A 16,001-nucleotide genomic window follows, 5' to 3' on the forward strand; every position below is an offset into this window, starting at 1 on the left:
AATATATATATATAATCCTTATAGAGCATTTATATATATGTATATATATATAATGGGATTTGGAAATATCACAGATTTTGAATCTTTCTTGCTCCAGTATTCACTGACTGTATGACCCTTAAGCAACCTCCTTTTTAAAAGGGAGCTCCCACTAATTGTATTTCAAGCTCTGTAATAGAGTCTGAGTCCATTTTTGGTGTTTGACTACTGACTTCTTGTTAAGTTTCATTCACTCCTCCTTTGGCCCCACATATGGTCAAGCGGGTAAGAAAGCACCTGCATGCAACTCCCTATAGCATTGGCAGAAAATTTTCCCCAGTCCCACCTGCTAGCCACTATAATGGCCCAATCCACTCCTACTTTTCCTAAGCCTGCCCAGACCTGCTTGTGCCTTTGAAGTTTCCTCTAGGAGTCCCCTGTTTGAAGAATAAGCTTTCTCTCAAGTTTTCTTGGTAATCAGTGTCATCAGCCTCAATATTCAAACCAAATTCCAGGTGAGAATTTATTCTGATTCTGCAAGGTGAACACAAAACAGGCTCCTTATGAGAATCAAGTTAATTGTGTTTACCACATAATTGATGCTCAATAAATTTTGTTATTTTCTTTCTCTAAAATTGTACTATCCTAGAAGACTAGCTGCTTATTGGACACAGGAAATGAGATAAATACCTCTGACTGCTGCTGTTAGAAGAATGCTAATTTCAGAGTTTGTTTTCTAGTTGAGCTGCTAAAAAATTAAAAATTTTTAAACATAATAAGTTTTTGAAAGTACCCTTTTGCTGCAACTAACAACAGGGACTTCCGAAAACATAAGCCATTCTGGTCCAAGTAAAAGCTCACTTCTCAGCCTAAAGTTTAAAATCTCAAAACTTTCCAAACATTACAACAACAATCAGGAATGTTTTTGAGCTAATGATGATGTTATTAATGGAGTAGGAAAGTGACGTGTGAGTGGAGATCACATGACCTCAATTCTATAAAAAGAAAGAAGAGTCCCAAAAAGTTTCTTTAAGCATCATGCCACCCACTGGTCAGTCTAGAATATGAATTGAACACCTGAATACAGAGCAGTAAGACATATTAAATTGTTGGGTGGTGCTAAAATTTACCTACCACATTGACCTACTCAGTTCTCATTGGTGTGACAGCAAGCAAGAAAAAAAGAAGAGAAACTTGCTGATTATACCACTGCAGATAAGTCCTCCATTGTTTTAGTTGGGATTAAACAAGAACTTTGACGTTCCTTCCTAGTCTTGATGAAATACTTTCAACTATGCACTATAAATTGCTTATATAATCTGTATAAGCAGATTTATTTTGATAGACTGTAGAGGATTCTGCGGTACATGTCAAGATCTCCCCTGTAGAACCGAGGTACATTCTCCACTCCCAACCCAACTATTAGGAGTGTTGGCTGTTACAGCTCATTTATGTCCCTTGAGAGGAATCGTCATCAGCCACAGGGAATGACCACTCCCAAAGTTGTGGCAAAGTTCTTCTTTCCAAGAGAACCACCAGAAAACCTTGGGCATTCAAAGTTTCATCTCAGAGTCCATTCCAGACAGTGACATTTTAAAAAACCAAATAAAAAGAAGCAAATACATGTAAGGCAAGTTAGAAAAAACAAGACTCATGCTTATTTATTATTCTCATGTTCTAGAAAATCAAACTGTAGAAATTAATGTTTTCTTTCTTTTAGCAAGATAGAAGCTAGTTTCAAAATCTCATGATGGGAAACACCACAAAATGATTACAAAACTGCATCAGGACCTATTTTCTTAAGCAGTCTTTTTAGTTTTCCCACAGCTGAAACTTTAGGTGACCTTATTAGGGTTCACTCTACTTTCTGTATTTGTCATATTTGAGGATTTCCAGAATCTTTTGAATGCCCATCCTGTATTTTCGTAATTCTTCAGACTGTGAGACCCACTTGTGCAAGATAGAAACCAGAGAACTTGCTTCCCCCACTTCCCTTACAATCAGGGCACAAGGAGGCAAAACAGACACAGATTTCAACAAAGAAAACAAGACAAGAATAGATGCAGCACTGAATCCATCTTATTGGAAAGGGAGAGGGAGCTTGGAAGAGAAAAAGTAAGCTTTCAGCATCTGGAATGTTGGGGGATTTCGAAGCCACGTAGGTCACTGTCCTCAGTGAAAACTGTGGGGCATGTGCCCATCATCATGGAAATGTGCCTGAAGGAGTCCTAGAAAATACCATTTTGGTTTTTCTTCCTATTAATCCCCCAAGCCTGATTCTCTGCGTGTTCAATAACTTTCTTTTCTCTAAACTAGCTTAAAAGGGCGAGCCATACGTTGTTCAAGAAGTAGAAGATGTTTAGACACAATATAAAGTCTTTTAAATCCTTATTGCAGCCGGGCGCGGTGGCTCAAGCCTGTAATCCCAGCACTTTTGGGGAGGCCGAGACGGGCGGATCACGAGGCCAGGAGTTCAAGACCCATCCTGGCTAACACAGTGAAACCCGTCTTATAAAAAATACAAAAAAAAACTAGGTGTGGGCGCCTGTAGTCCCAGCTACTTGGAGGCTGAGGGCAGGAGAATGGCGTGAACCGGCAGGGCGGAGGCTGCAGTGAGCTGAGATCCGCCACTGGCACTCCAGTCTGGGCGACAGAGAGACTCCGTCTCAAAATTAAATAAATAAATAAATAAATAAATAAATAAATAAATAAATAAAATCCTTATTGCAACTGCTCTACCCTTCAGTCCAAAAACATGATGCTGCCTATTCTTACAGAATGAACGACGAATTCTGGAGATAAGACAGGTTAATTTTTTTCCTGATATTCCAACATTAACTAGACGGCTATTCACTTTATTCCAGCAAGCTTATGTTCAATTTTATATGTGGCTCAGTGAATTTGACTTACTCTTGCAAATCTATATTGTCTAAATGGCTAATTTAATGGCACACCTAAACGAATAAAAGTAGCCTTTAACAGAAACCTATTATAGAATCTTTTTTCAGATTCCTTGAATCTTTGGCGAATCCTTTCTTGGATTCTGTAATATATTGTCTCCTCATTTTCTTCCTACATTATTGGCTCCTTCTCTGCTTCTTTGCACACCCTTCCGCTTCTACCCCAAATCTAAATGTTGGCCTTCCTCAGGACCAGATCCTTACTTCTCTCTGTATACCCTCCCCGATAAACTCAAGTATTGTTGTTTCTAATAGGACCTACATATAGGTGACAACTACATTTACATCTCCAGCTTTGAACTCTCTTATGAGCTTTAAACGTTAGATGGCACCAGAGGATTATCTAAGAGATATCAGGAATTTAACATGTCCAAAATGGAATGTTCTAATGGCAAAAGAGTCCACCAGATTCCCCCCACCAAATACCTGGAAGCTATCTTTCATTCATCTTTTCCTCTATTACCTGCATGATTCAGAAGCATAGCAAACATTTGGAAGAAGCTGATAAAAAATGTAAAAAAAAAAACTATTTGTATAAGTCTGATTTGTGCTTTCTTTAAAATATAAGAATGTGTCAACTTTGTTTTAAAAGTGCAAAATCAACTTGAAAATTAATAGGCTAAAATATGGGCTGGAATTAAAAGCTTACTGGAAAAATGAAGAAGCCATTGTTTCATGTGAGAAAATAGGCCAAGGAACCAAAAACACACAGTCAGAGTTGATTTCTGTTTTGATGTTCATAAAGAACAGGATCAAATCTATAGACAGTGTAATATTAAAATATGATTAAACAGTACTAATAGTCTGATTTATCATCCCAAATTAGAGTGTCAAAAATCAGGAAATGGTATGATAAATGAGATAAATATACGCAATTTTAATTCTAAGAATAACTTAGGAAAGACATGATCATTTAATTGATCTTAAATTTTAAAGAACAAATGGAGATTAGTGTGTCTTAGAAAAGTTGAACTACAAAAGCAAAACTGAAAGCTGACATAACAAGTGATGGGGGAAATTAAAAGTAAAGAAAGTATGTAGACGAACAAGCAGATAAGAAAGCTGTTAACAGACTAAATACTTCAATTAGAACAAAAATGGCCTGAGCTATCTTCTTCATCAAAAGTTCCAAGAACATGCACTGGGGCATGGACAGTCTCTTCAATCAATGGTGCTGGGAAAGCTGTATATCCATATGCAGAAGAATGAAACTAGACCCCTATCTCTTGCCACATACAAAAATGAAAGAAAATTTGATTAAAGACTTAAATCTAAGACCTCAAACTATGAATCTACAAAAAGAAAACATTGGGGAAACTCTTCAGGACATTGGTCTAGGCAAAGATTTCTTGAGTAATACCCCACAAGCATAGGCAACCAAAGCAAAATGTACATGTGGGATCATATTAAGTTAAACAGTGTCTGTTCAGCAAAATCAACAAACGGAAGAGACAACCCACAGAATGGGGGAAAATATTTTTGCAAACTACCCATCTGATAAGTGATTAATAATCAGAATATATAAGGAGCTCAAACAACTCAATGGGAAAAGAAGAATCATTTGATTTTAAAATGAGTACAAAATTTGAATAGACATTTCTCAAAAGAAGACATACAAATTGCAAACAAGCATATAAAAAGGTGTGCAACATCATTGATCATCAGTGAAGTGCAGACTAAAACTACAATGATATATTATCTTATCCCAATTAAAATGACTTTTATCCAAAATGACTTTCATCCAGCAATAACAAATGCTGTCAAGGATGTAGAGAAAAGAGATTCTTCATACACTGTTGGTGGGAGTGTAAATTAGTACACCCACTATGAAGAACGGTTTGGAGGTTGCTCAAAATACTAAAAATGGAACTACCATATGACCCAGCAATCTCACTACTGAGTACACACCCAAAAGAAAGGAAATCAGTAATTCAAAGAGCTATCTTTACTCTCATGTTTATTGCCGCACTGTTTACAATAGCTAAGATTTGGAAGCAACCTAAGAGTCTGTCAATAGACGAATGGATAGAGAAAATGTGGTACATATACACAATGGAGTACTATTCAGCCATAAAAAAGACTGAGATCCTGACATTTGCAACAACATAGATGGAACTGGAGAAATAATCCAGGCACAGAAATATAAATTTCTCATGTTCTCACTTACTTGTGGGAGCTAGAAATTAAAACAATTGAACTCATGGAAATAGAGAGTAGAAGTATGGTAACCAGAGACTGGGAAGGGTAGTTGAGGTGGGGGGAGTGGAAATGGTTAATGGGTACAAAAATACAGTTAGATAGAATGAGTAAGATCTAGAATTTTATAGTGCAACAGAGTGACTCTAGTCGACAATAATTTATTGTACATTTTAAAGTAACTAAGAGAGTCTAAGTGGAATGTTTGTAACACAAAGAAAGAATAAATACTTGAGGTGATGACAACCCATTTACCTGATGGGATTATTGTCATTGTATGTCTATATCAAAATATTTTATGTTCCACATAAATATATACACCTACTAAGTACCTACAAAATAAATAATAATTTTGAAAATAAATTGCAAGTGTTAAATTCCCCTATCAAAGGGGGAAAAATCTCGGATTGTTTTAAAAAGTAAACCCAACTATATCCTACATATAAGGAAGGACAACTGAAATAAAATAGCACAAAGAGATTAACAGTTAAACTATTGACAAAACAATAATAATAAAGAAAAATGTTGGTAATATAAACATCTAATTAAACAGAATTAAAGGCATGAAAGGGCCATTTTATAAAGCAGGCTCTACAATTATAATTAAAATTAAACCAAACTGGGAAACTTTATCTGTTAATAGCCTCAAAGTTTACAAAACAAAACTTATTGCTGTAGCTGGTTTTGTGGCCATCAGGGTGCTGTACCCACCCACTCACACTCCCACCTTCCTCCGAATCTTTATTCCTACACCTAATTGCACCTGCAAGTCCAAGAAAACAACCCTAGAGGAAGAGAAGGGGAAGCTGACAGTCTGCAGAGAAAAGGTCCCCAAAAAAGGAGGTCTAATGCTCTAATAGCAGTAGATAATGCAGACTAAAGATTGTTATGAACCCCATTTGTTTAAGGGAAAAAAAGACAGTGGAAGTTTAAAAAAAATATTCCCTGATTCCATGTTTCCCCTACCCAGGGACCCAGAATGAACCAGGCTGGGAATTAATCACATTCATCCACCTCCAAAGAAAATTCCAGCAGAACCTGCATGAACTTAGAACAGGACCAAGGGAATCAGTTCCCACCCCAACGAGTGGTAAAGACCATATCCAGAAGGGCTTTCCTTATTCCAGCGGCAAAAAGGAAAAACTGGGGGGAGGAGCAGTATTTTAAAACCCTGCAGATCTACATGAGAAGACTAAATGAATGCTATGAAAAAAAAAAATGATATCCTTTTAAAAGGAAAAGAAAAAAGTATATATATGTATATGCATGTGTGTATACTTCTATGTGTTTATATACGTATACTTTATTTGTTTCAGAATATACATTTATAATATGTGTTTATGTGTGTACATACATATGCCTATCCTCTGTGTGTGAGTGCGTATGTGTGTGTGTATTTATATCTTGAAGCAAATAAAGCCCTCATCTCATTCTGCCAACACTGAAGTGTATCACCTGGCATTCCATAGATTCTCTGGATTGAACTGAATTAAAGACAGCCCTGGAGCTGAAGCTCAGCTTCCCAGCTCTTGAGCACAGGGCAGCAGGTGGGATGATTTGAAGACCATGATGCAGGTGCCTCTGATTTACCCTTGCTTATAAGAGCTTACATCAGAAGCGGGGTGAGCCTCTGGAATGACACACAAGAGTGAGTGTCCACTGGGAACAGGAAACAAGATTGGGCATGGGAGATGAAGGGACAAGAAATAATATAATAAAAGAGAGACTGTCAGAAAATAAGGATGATCATGTACTGCAAACTGAGGAATGGGGATGATCATTGCAATACTCCGTACCTAGGTGGAAAAAATATTCTTCACTGAAAGCCAGGATATTATCTCTTTTAATCCTTACAAGACCAAGATATACATTATCCTCATTTTATTAGGAAGCGAAAAAGGTGAACTCAAGATAGGTACTTGTGTAAGTTCACTCCACTGACAAATAGGGATGAAACCCCACCCCTATTGGCTCCACAGCCTGTGTCTCCACCATAACACAATTTTCTTTTCTGAAGTTTATGCTGGATGTGGTTTTCTATTGATGTGCAATATTATGGTTATGTTGTAGTAAAGCGCTCTTCCCATGGGCCACATACATTTCATTTTTTCCTCTGAATCTTAGTTGAGTTTTCTTCATTCTAGAGGCAGACGGCAAATATGTGGCTTTTGAAGCTGGAAAGAGGCTACTTTTGGTGGTGTCTGTGTAAACATACAGAAAAAATATACAGCTAACATTCATATTCCTCAAAAAGAACATCTGGATAATTCAAGTGACTGTAATAAAACTTTCACATTCTACCACCACTTTGATACATAAAAAGAACTGCAAAAACCCCGATCACAAAGTCTTTGTCGAATATCCTTACTATGTCTTCGTACAACTCACCAGCGTTCTTCAAAAAAAAAAGACATTTGAAAAGTCTCCGGGTAAGCCACAATGAACGAGCCCCACTCCCCCTTCATAAATCACTCTATTGTGTAGGGATGCACCATCAAGACAGGCCACATTTATCTCCCCAAAGCAAGTCTGGCAAGAATGTGTTCAGAAAATATTGGTCATGTTATCTTTCCAAAGGTTAAGGATTTGCTTATCTGTAATGATTTATGGAACTGACAAGTGGGTGTACAAATGTGGCCAGGAAATGCACAAGAGTAGACAGAATGGCTTAGAACAAAATTATAGTGTCAGGGCACAAAGCAGATAGCTCCATCCTATAATGGGACAAGAGATCTGGGATTCATAAATCACATTTGTCAAGAATAAATAAAAAGAGAACCAGATGAGGCCAGTAGCCCTTGTTGTTTTCTCTCTCTCTCACAATTTGTTGACCTGCCCTGCCCATCTTCTGTCAGAGATAAGAGCCTCTACTGCTTCCTTGCTATCTCCAGATTAGGTCTAAACACCAATAAATAAGATACACTGGCTTCTGCTAGTGTGTCCTGTCCAGATTGGACTTTCCTTGTGACTGTTAAATGCTTTTCTGTGACTTGACAATTTAAGTAGTGAACAGGTATATCTGGGCAAGACCCCATGTCAAACCCATCCAATGAATAAATCCTCAGTAGCTACAACAAGAATGCCTGAATTCTAGTTCTAGTTCTGCCAATATCTATCTGAGTGACTTTGGACAAGTTTCTTGTGTTCATTTCTTCCATTTTGCAACACCATTTAAAAAAGAAACATCATCCATCAGGTAGAAAAGCTGAGATAATAATACAGTCAGGCCAAGAAAAACTAAATGAAGTAATTCCCATGCCCTAGCTCCATGACTATTTCATTACCAAGTATATTGGAGGGTTTGGGGGATGAGTGGGGAAGATAAGCAGCAAATATTTATTGAATCAACTTAAAGACGTGTCTCATGTATTCAGATGAAGAAATGGAATAGACGTGTGCTCGATTTGTCAGCCTTTTAATTCTGAAATTACATAATTGACCTTAGAAAGAAGGATAGCTAACCATCAGCTGATTTAATTGATATTTTAACATCAACTGAACTGTTCTGGAATAAAATACTTTCTGACTTCCTGGTTTTGCAAAACATTTTCTCTTGTATTTTACTCCAACCCTAACAAAATTCAAAGACAAAGTTTCAAAGACAAACAACTCCCACTCCTGGCCCTTCTACTATTTTAAGCTCTAACTGTACACGGGTAGCAATTGATATAAGCACCTTGCCAGAAAATGTTTATTTTAATTCCCTGGAGAAGACAGCTAACCTCCAGGTGTTCCATTCAATGGTTACTGTGCACGCTGTCATGAACATATGCTTGTTTTTATAAATTTTGAAGTCTGAGCTTAGAACAAATATTGTTTCAAGACCATTTGCAGGTTAAAATATGGAAGGTGTCATTGGTCAGGTGCTCATCCCCTATATCCTGTCCCAGCCTGCTCCCTAAATAGTCTGTGCACCTACAAGGAGGCAGCAGTGAGTGCCTCAATCAATCCTCACCCTCATGCTTTACCCTGGTACTCAACCCCAGCTCCATCTGTTCTGGCTCCTGACTCGCTGGCTTCATTTCCCATGTTCAGATTAGTACTCACTCTTTATACCTGATTCAGCCGCTCCAATTTGGAGTTTGTTGCTGTTTCTGCACAAAAACTTGTACCTGCCCTATAGATCTGCCTAATTTTCAATGAGTCCACCCAGTCAAGGTCTGGCCCTCTTATCCTAAACTACATGGCCCTCCCAGAACTACCAGGAGGGAAGATGTGACAGATCATCTGTATGGGGCTGCAGCATCCATTCTCAGCCATCTCAGAGTGTGGACACAGAGCCCTCCACTTTCTCCGTTCCTTAACCAAGAAAACACAAGAGAGTAAGAGTCAAAAGAGTTGCAAAAGAAGGCTGATCTTCCCAGGACAGGGAAAATCCAACAGATATGGGAGCCCAGGATTTTTTCAAATGATTTTTTTGTTGAACTATAGCATATGTATAGAAGAGTTCAAAATTAACACGTATAAGTTGATGGCTCATCACAGAAAAACCCACCCATCTATCAAGCACTCAGATGCAGAAATACAACATTACCAGCATGCCAGAAATCCCCCTCAAGTGCCCCCAATTAGCAGCCTCTCCTTCCTCCTCGAAAGAAACCTGACTTCTGTCCCCAGACATTAGTTTGTCTATGTTTGAGTTTTATATAAATGAAATTACACAGAACATATGATTTTGGGTCACATTTCTCTAGCTCAATATTGTGAGACTTTTCCATATTGTCACATGTATCTCATTCATTTTTATTTCTGTATAGTATTCCATTTAATGAGTGAATTAATGAATGAATATTGCATAATTTATTTATTCATTCTAATGCTGATGGACTTTTGGTGTATTTGCAGTTTGGAACTACTATGAACAAAAATGCTACAAATGTTATTGTACTGACTTTTAGCACATATATGTATACAGTTCTGTTGGGTAGATACCTAGAGTAGAATTTCTGTCACAGACTTTATTGGATGTTGCCAAAGAGTTTTCCAAAGTGTTTATATAAATTTACATACCAATTTACTATCAGCAGTGTTTGGAGTTCCAGAAGTCCTGCCTTATCACCCATAATTTATATTGTCAGTCTTTAATTTTAACTCTCCTGATGTGTGGATAACAGTATTATTCTAGACCCAGGCAAAACAATAACCTACTCTAGGCCATAGGCTTTGGAAGGCCCTGGTCTGGCCCTCCTACTGTACCACCCCACCAAATTCTTCTGGGCCAAAGACGAATGGAGCCAAAGAGGACTGACTGACAGAGTTAACAAGATAGGCATGACTGTGATAGATCTAACTCTATATTCTGAAGATACAGAATACATTTTATAAAATTATAAAACTTTGTAAAATTTTATTACGAAAATAGTTTTACCAAAAAAATATGAAATAGAAAAGGGTAAATAAACAAAGAAAGTGAAAAAATTTAAAGGATAACACTAGATTTCATTGCTTAACTCTATGAAAAGATGAATGAAATATATATTTTCCCAAGAGAGTATAATTTATAAAACTGATGCCAGGAAAGGAAGAAATTCTATATAGACTGATTTTGAAAGAAAATTTAGGAAAAAAAACAATTAATTTACCAACTCTGTAAAAGTCCTAAGTACAGGCCATTTACAGGGATTGTTTCAAAATACAAAAAAGATAAAAAACAAAAGGAAAAGAAATAAAATATTCACATTTTTTAAAAAATTATATGATTATAATATGAATAGCAAAATTGGATACAGATCATAAAGATGGCCCAAAACAGAAAACCTTAAGTGACTTTCACTTCTGTGTATCCATGTAAAATTGTTATTAAAATATTAGGAAAGACAATCTAGCAGCACAAGGAACAATACATACTGACCATGTAGGTTTGTTCAAGGATGGTTCAGTATTAGGATCTATTAGTATATTCTACCATATTTGTATGAGTAAAGAGAAAAAACATATGATTCTCTCTGTAGACAATGAAATGGCATTTGACAAAATTTGGCAACCTTTCTTGATATGCATAAATGGATAAATAACAAAAACATTCCATACAAATGTCTAAATGTATACTACTGTAACATGATTAAAGATGTTCTTTTCAACCCACAGGCCAGCCTTAAGCTTATAGAGAAACATCAAGTCAGAATGAGATGAGGACATTTACTATAACCACTAACACATTACATCATACTCTAGGTCCTGCCCAGTGTGATCAAACAACAAAAGATACTGCAGGATTAAAATTGGAAAGAAAGATATAACACTTTCACTGTGCACAAATCATTTTATTGAATACCTGGAGTATCTTCCCCCATAAATTGACTGAAAATGAATTTTACTAACTTAGCAAGGAACAAATATAAAATCTAGAAATCAATGGCTTTCAGGTATATAAATACTCAACAGTAAGAAGATATAATGAAAGAAATTACCCCATTTACATAAGAAATAATATAAAATAACTACTCATAGTATAGGTCTTAGCAAGCAATATTCAATAACTACAATAAGAAAATCTTAATTCTAGTAACTAACCCAAAAGAAAATTTTGAAAAAACGGAGGAAAGGTATACCATTTTACAGTATAGGAAGATTTCAACATCATAATTGATGTCAAATCTCTCTGAATTAATTTGTAAAATTTAACAGAATTTTTTAAAAACAATATCTGTAAGGTAGTTTTAGAAGTATTACATACTTTTTTAATTTTTATATAGAAAAAAATACAAGCAAACAAAATCCACTGCACATCAAAAAGTTAATTCACCCTGATCAAGTAAAGTAGGCTTTATTCCTGGGATGCAAGTTTGGTTCAACATAGACAAATCAATAATTCACCACATAAACAGAATTAAAAACAAAAATCATATGATCATCTCAATTGGCACAGAAAAGCATTTAATAAAATCCAACATCCCTTCATGATAATAACTCACAACAAACTAGGCATCAAAGGAACATACCTCAAAATAATAAGAGCCACCTATGACACACCCATAGCCAACACCATACTGAATGGGTAAAAGTTGCAAGCATTTCCCCTAAGAACTAGAACAAGACAGAGCAAGACAGAGATGCACACTTTTATCATTCCCGTTCAACACAGTATTAGGAGTCCTAGCCAGAGTAATCAGGCAAGAGAAAAAAACAAAAGGCATCCAAATAAGAAAAGAGGAAGTCAAATCATCTCTCTTCACTGATAATATGACTCTACACCTAGAAAACCCTTAAGACTCTGCAAAAAGGCTCTTAGATCTGATAAACAACTTTAGTAAACTTTAAACAACTCTAGTAAAGTTTCAGGATACAAAATCAATGTACAAAATCAGTGGCATCTTTATATACCACATTATATCCTTATAACAGTCAAGCTGAGAGCCAAATCAAGAACACAATTATATTTACAATAGTCACAAAAAAACAAAATACCTGGGAATACACCAAACCAAAAAGTTGACTGAAAAACTGTGGAAGAACTACAAAACACTGCTGAAAGAAATTAAAGACAACACAAACAAATGGGAAAACATTCCATTCTGACGGATTGGAAGAATCAATATTGGTAAAATGTCCATATTTTCCAAAGATATTTACAGATCCAACACTACTCCTATCAAACTGCCAACATCAGTTTTCACATAATTAGAAAATACTATTCAAAAATTTATATGAAACTCCCCCCCTCCAAAAAAAAAAGTCCTAAGCAAAAAGAACAAATCTAGAGGCATCACATTACCCAACTTCAAACTATACTACAAGCCTACAGCAACCAAAACAGCATGGTACTGGTACAAAAATACACACATAGACCAATGGAACAGAATAGAGCACCCAGAAATAAAGCTACATACCTACAACCAACTGATCTTTGGCAAAGCTGACAAAAATCAGCAATGGGGAAAGGACTTCCTATTCAATAAATGGTGCTGTTATAATTGGCTAACCTTATGCAGAAGAATAAAACTGGACCCCAGAGCTTTACAACATACAAAAATTAACTGGAGATGGATTAACAAGTTAAATGTAAGACATCAAGCTATAACAATCCTAAAAGAAACCCTCTTCTGAACATCACCTTAGGCAAAGAGTTTATGACCTAGTCTGCAAAAGCAATTCTTTGAAAACAAACATCAACAATTGGGACCTAATTAAACTAAAGAGCTTCTGCGCAGCAAAAGAAACATTCAACAGAGAAAACTGACAACCTACAGAATGAGAGAAAATATGTGCAAACTATGCATACAACAAAAGTCTAATATCCAAAATCTATAAGGAACTTAAAGAAACCAACAAGAAGAAAACAAATGACCCCATTAGAAAGTAGGCAAATGACATGAACAGACACTTCTCAAAAAAAGACGTACAAGTGGCCAAAAAACATGAAAAGATGCTCCACATCACCAATCATCAGAAAAATGCAAATCAAATCCACGATGAGAAACCATCTCATATCAGTCAGATAATTATTGTTAGATAGTCAAAAAATAAGAAATGGTAGTAAGATTGCAGAGAAAAGGGAATGCTTTCACATCGTCAGTGGGGATGTAAATTAGTTTAGCCCCTGTGGAAAGCAGTTTGGAGATTTCTCAAAGAACTAAAAATAGAACACTATTCCACCCAGCAATTCCATTACTGGGTACATACCCAAAGAACAATAAAACCTTCTACCAAAAAGACACCTGCACTTATCACAGCACTATTCACAATAGCAAACACATGGAACAACCTAGGTGCCCATCAACAATGGACTGGATAAAGAAATTGGGGTACTATATATCATGGAGTACTACACAGCCATAAAAAAAGAATGAAATCATGTCCTTTGCAGCAACATGGATGCAGCTAGAGGCTACTATCCTAAATGAATTAATACAAAAATGAATTAACACAAAAAACAGAAAACTAAATATTATATGTTCTTACTTATAAGTGGGGGCTATTGGGTACACATGGACATAAAAATAATAACAATAGACACTGGGGTTTCCCAAAGTGGAGAGGCAGGCAGAGGGGGCAAGGGCTAAAGAACTTCCTGTTGGGTACTGTATTCACAGTTCACTACATGGGTGATGAGATCAATAGAAGCCAAAACTTAGCATCATGCAATAAACCTTTGTTTAAAAAAAAAAAAAAAAAAAAAAACAAAACATGAAACCCTAAATAAAAAATAAATTTTAATTTAAAATTTTTTATTTTTAATTATTTTGGGTACATAGTAATTGTATATATTTATGGGGTACATGAGACGTTTTGATACAGGCAACCAATGATGTTCATTTTCATACCCTCAAGCATTTATCCTTTGTGTTAGACACAGGAATAGAAAGTTTATTCAAAGATATAATAACATAGAACTTCCCAGACCTAGATAAAGATATCAGTATCCAAATACAAGAACAACACCAAGCAGATTTAACCCAAAGAAGGCTACCTCAAGGCATTTAATAATCAAACTCCCAAAGACCCAAGGATTAAAAAAAGCACCCTAAAAGCAATAAGAGAAAAGAAACAAATAACATGCAATGGAGTTGCAATACATCTGGCAGCAGACTTCTCAGTGGAAACACTACAGAACAGGAGAGAGAGCGGCATGACATATTTAAAGTGTTGAAGAAAAAAAAAAAAAGTTTACCCTAGAATAGTACATTCAGGGAAGATATCCTTCCAACACGAAGGAGAAGTAAAGACTTTCCCAGACAAACAAAAGCTAAGATATTTCACCAACATCAGAACTGTCCTGTATGAAATGCTAAAGGGAGTATTTCAATCAGAAAAAAAAAGACATTAATGAGCAGTAAGAAGTAATGTGAAGGCACAAAACTCACTGGTAATAGTAAGTTTACAGAAAAATATGGACTATTATAACACTGTGACTGCAGTGTGTAAACTCTCTTATACTAAGGAGAAAGAGTAAATGATGAGCCAATCAAAAATAACAACTACAGTAATTTTTCAAGAGATGGTGTAATAAGATATAAATAGAAACAACAAAACGTTACAAAGCAGGGTAATGAAGCTAAGGCATAGGGTTTGTATTAATTTGATTTTTGGTTTTGGTTTTTGCTTCTTTGTTCATTTATGGAAACTGTTAAATTGTTATCAGGTTAAAATACTGTGTCATAAGATAGCGTTTGCACGCTGCATGATAACATCAAGCCAAAAAACATACAGTGGATACACAAAAAATAAAAACCAAGAAACTAACTCATATCGCTAGAGAAAATCACCTTCACTAAAAGAAGACAAGAAGAAAAGAAAGAAAGACCACAAAACAACCAGAAAACAAATATCAAAATGGTAAGACTAAGTCCTTACTAATCAATAATAACATTGAATGTCAGTGAACTAAACTCTCCAACCAAAAGATACAGAGCAGCTAAATGAATGAAAGAACAAGAACCATTTATCTGCTGCCTACAGTAAACATACTTCACCTATAAAGACACACAAAAACTGAAAACAAAGGAATGGAAAAAGATATCCCATGCAAATTCGAACCAAAAAAGAGCAAGATTAGCTATACTTACATCAGACAAAAATAAATTTCAAGACAAAACCTTTAAGAAGAAACAAAGAAGGTCATTATATAATGAAAAAAGGGTCAATTCAGCAAGAGAATATAAATTTTTTTAATATACACGCAGCCAACATTGGAGCACCCAGATATATAAAACAAATATTATTAGAGCTAAAGAGAGAGAGGTCATAATACCATAATAGTCAGAGATTTCAACACCCCACTTTCAGCTTTGGACAGATCTTCCAGACAGTAAATTAAGAAGGAAATGGCCGGGCGCGGTGGCTCAAGCCTGTAATCCCAGCACTTTGGGAGGCCGAGACGGGCGGATCACGAGGTCAGGAGATCGAGACCATCCTGGCTAACACGGT

The sequence above is a fragment of the Rhinopithecus bieti genome, unplaced genomic scaffold, assembly GCF_001698545.2.
Source record: "Rhinopithecus bieti isolate Rb0 unplaced genomic scaffold, ASM169854v2 scaffold_5626, whole genome shotgun sequence".
Lineage (NCBI taxonomy): Eukaryota > Metazoa > Chordata > Mammalia > Primates > Cercopithecidae > Rhinopithecus > Rhinopithecus bieti.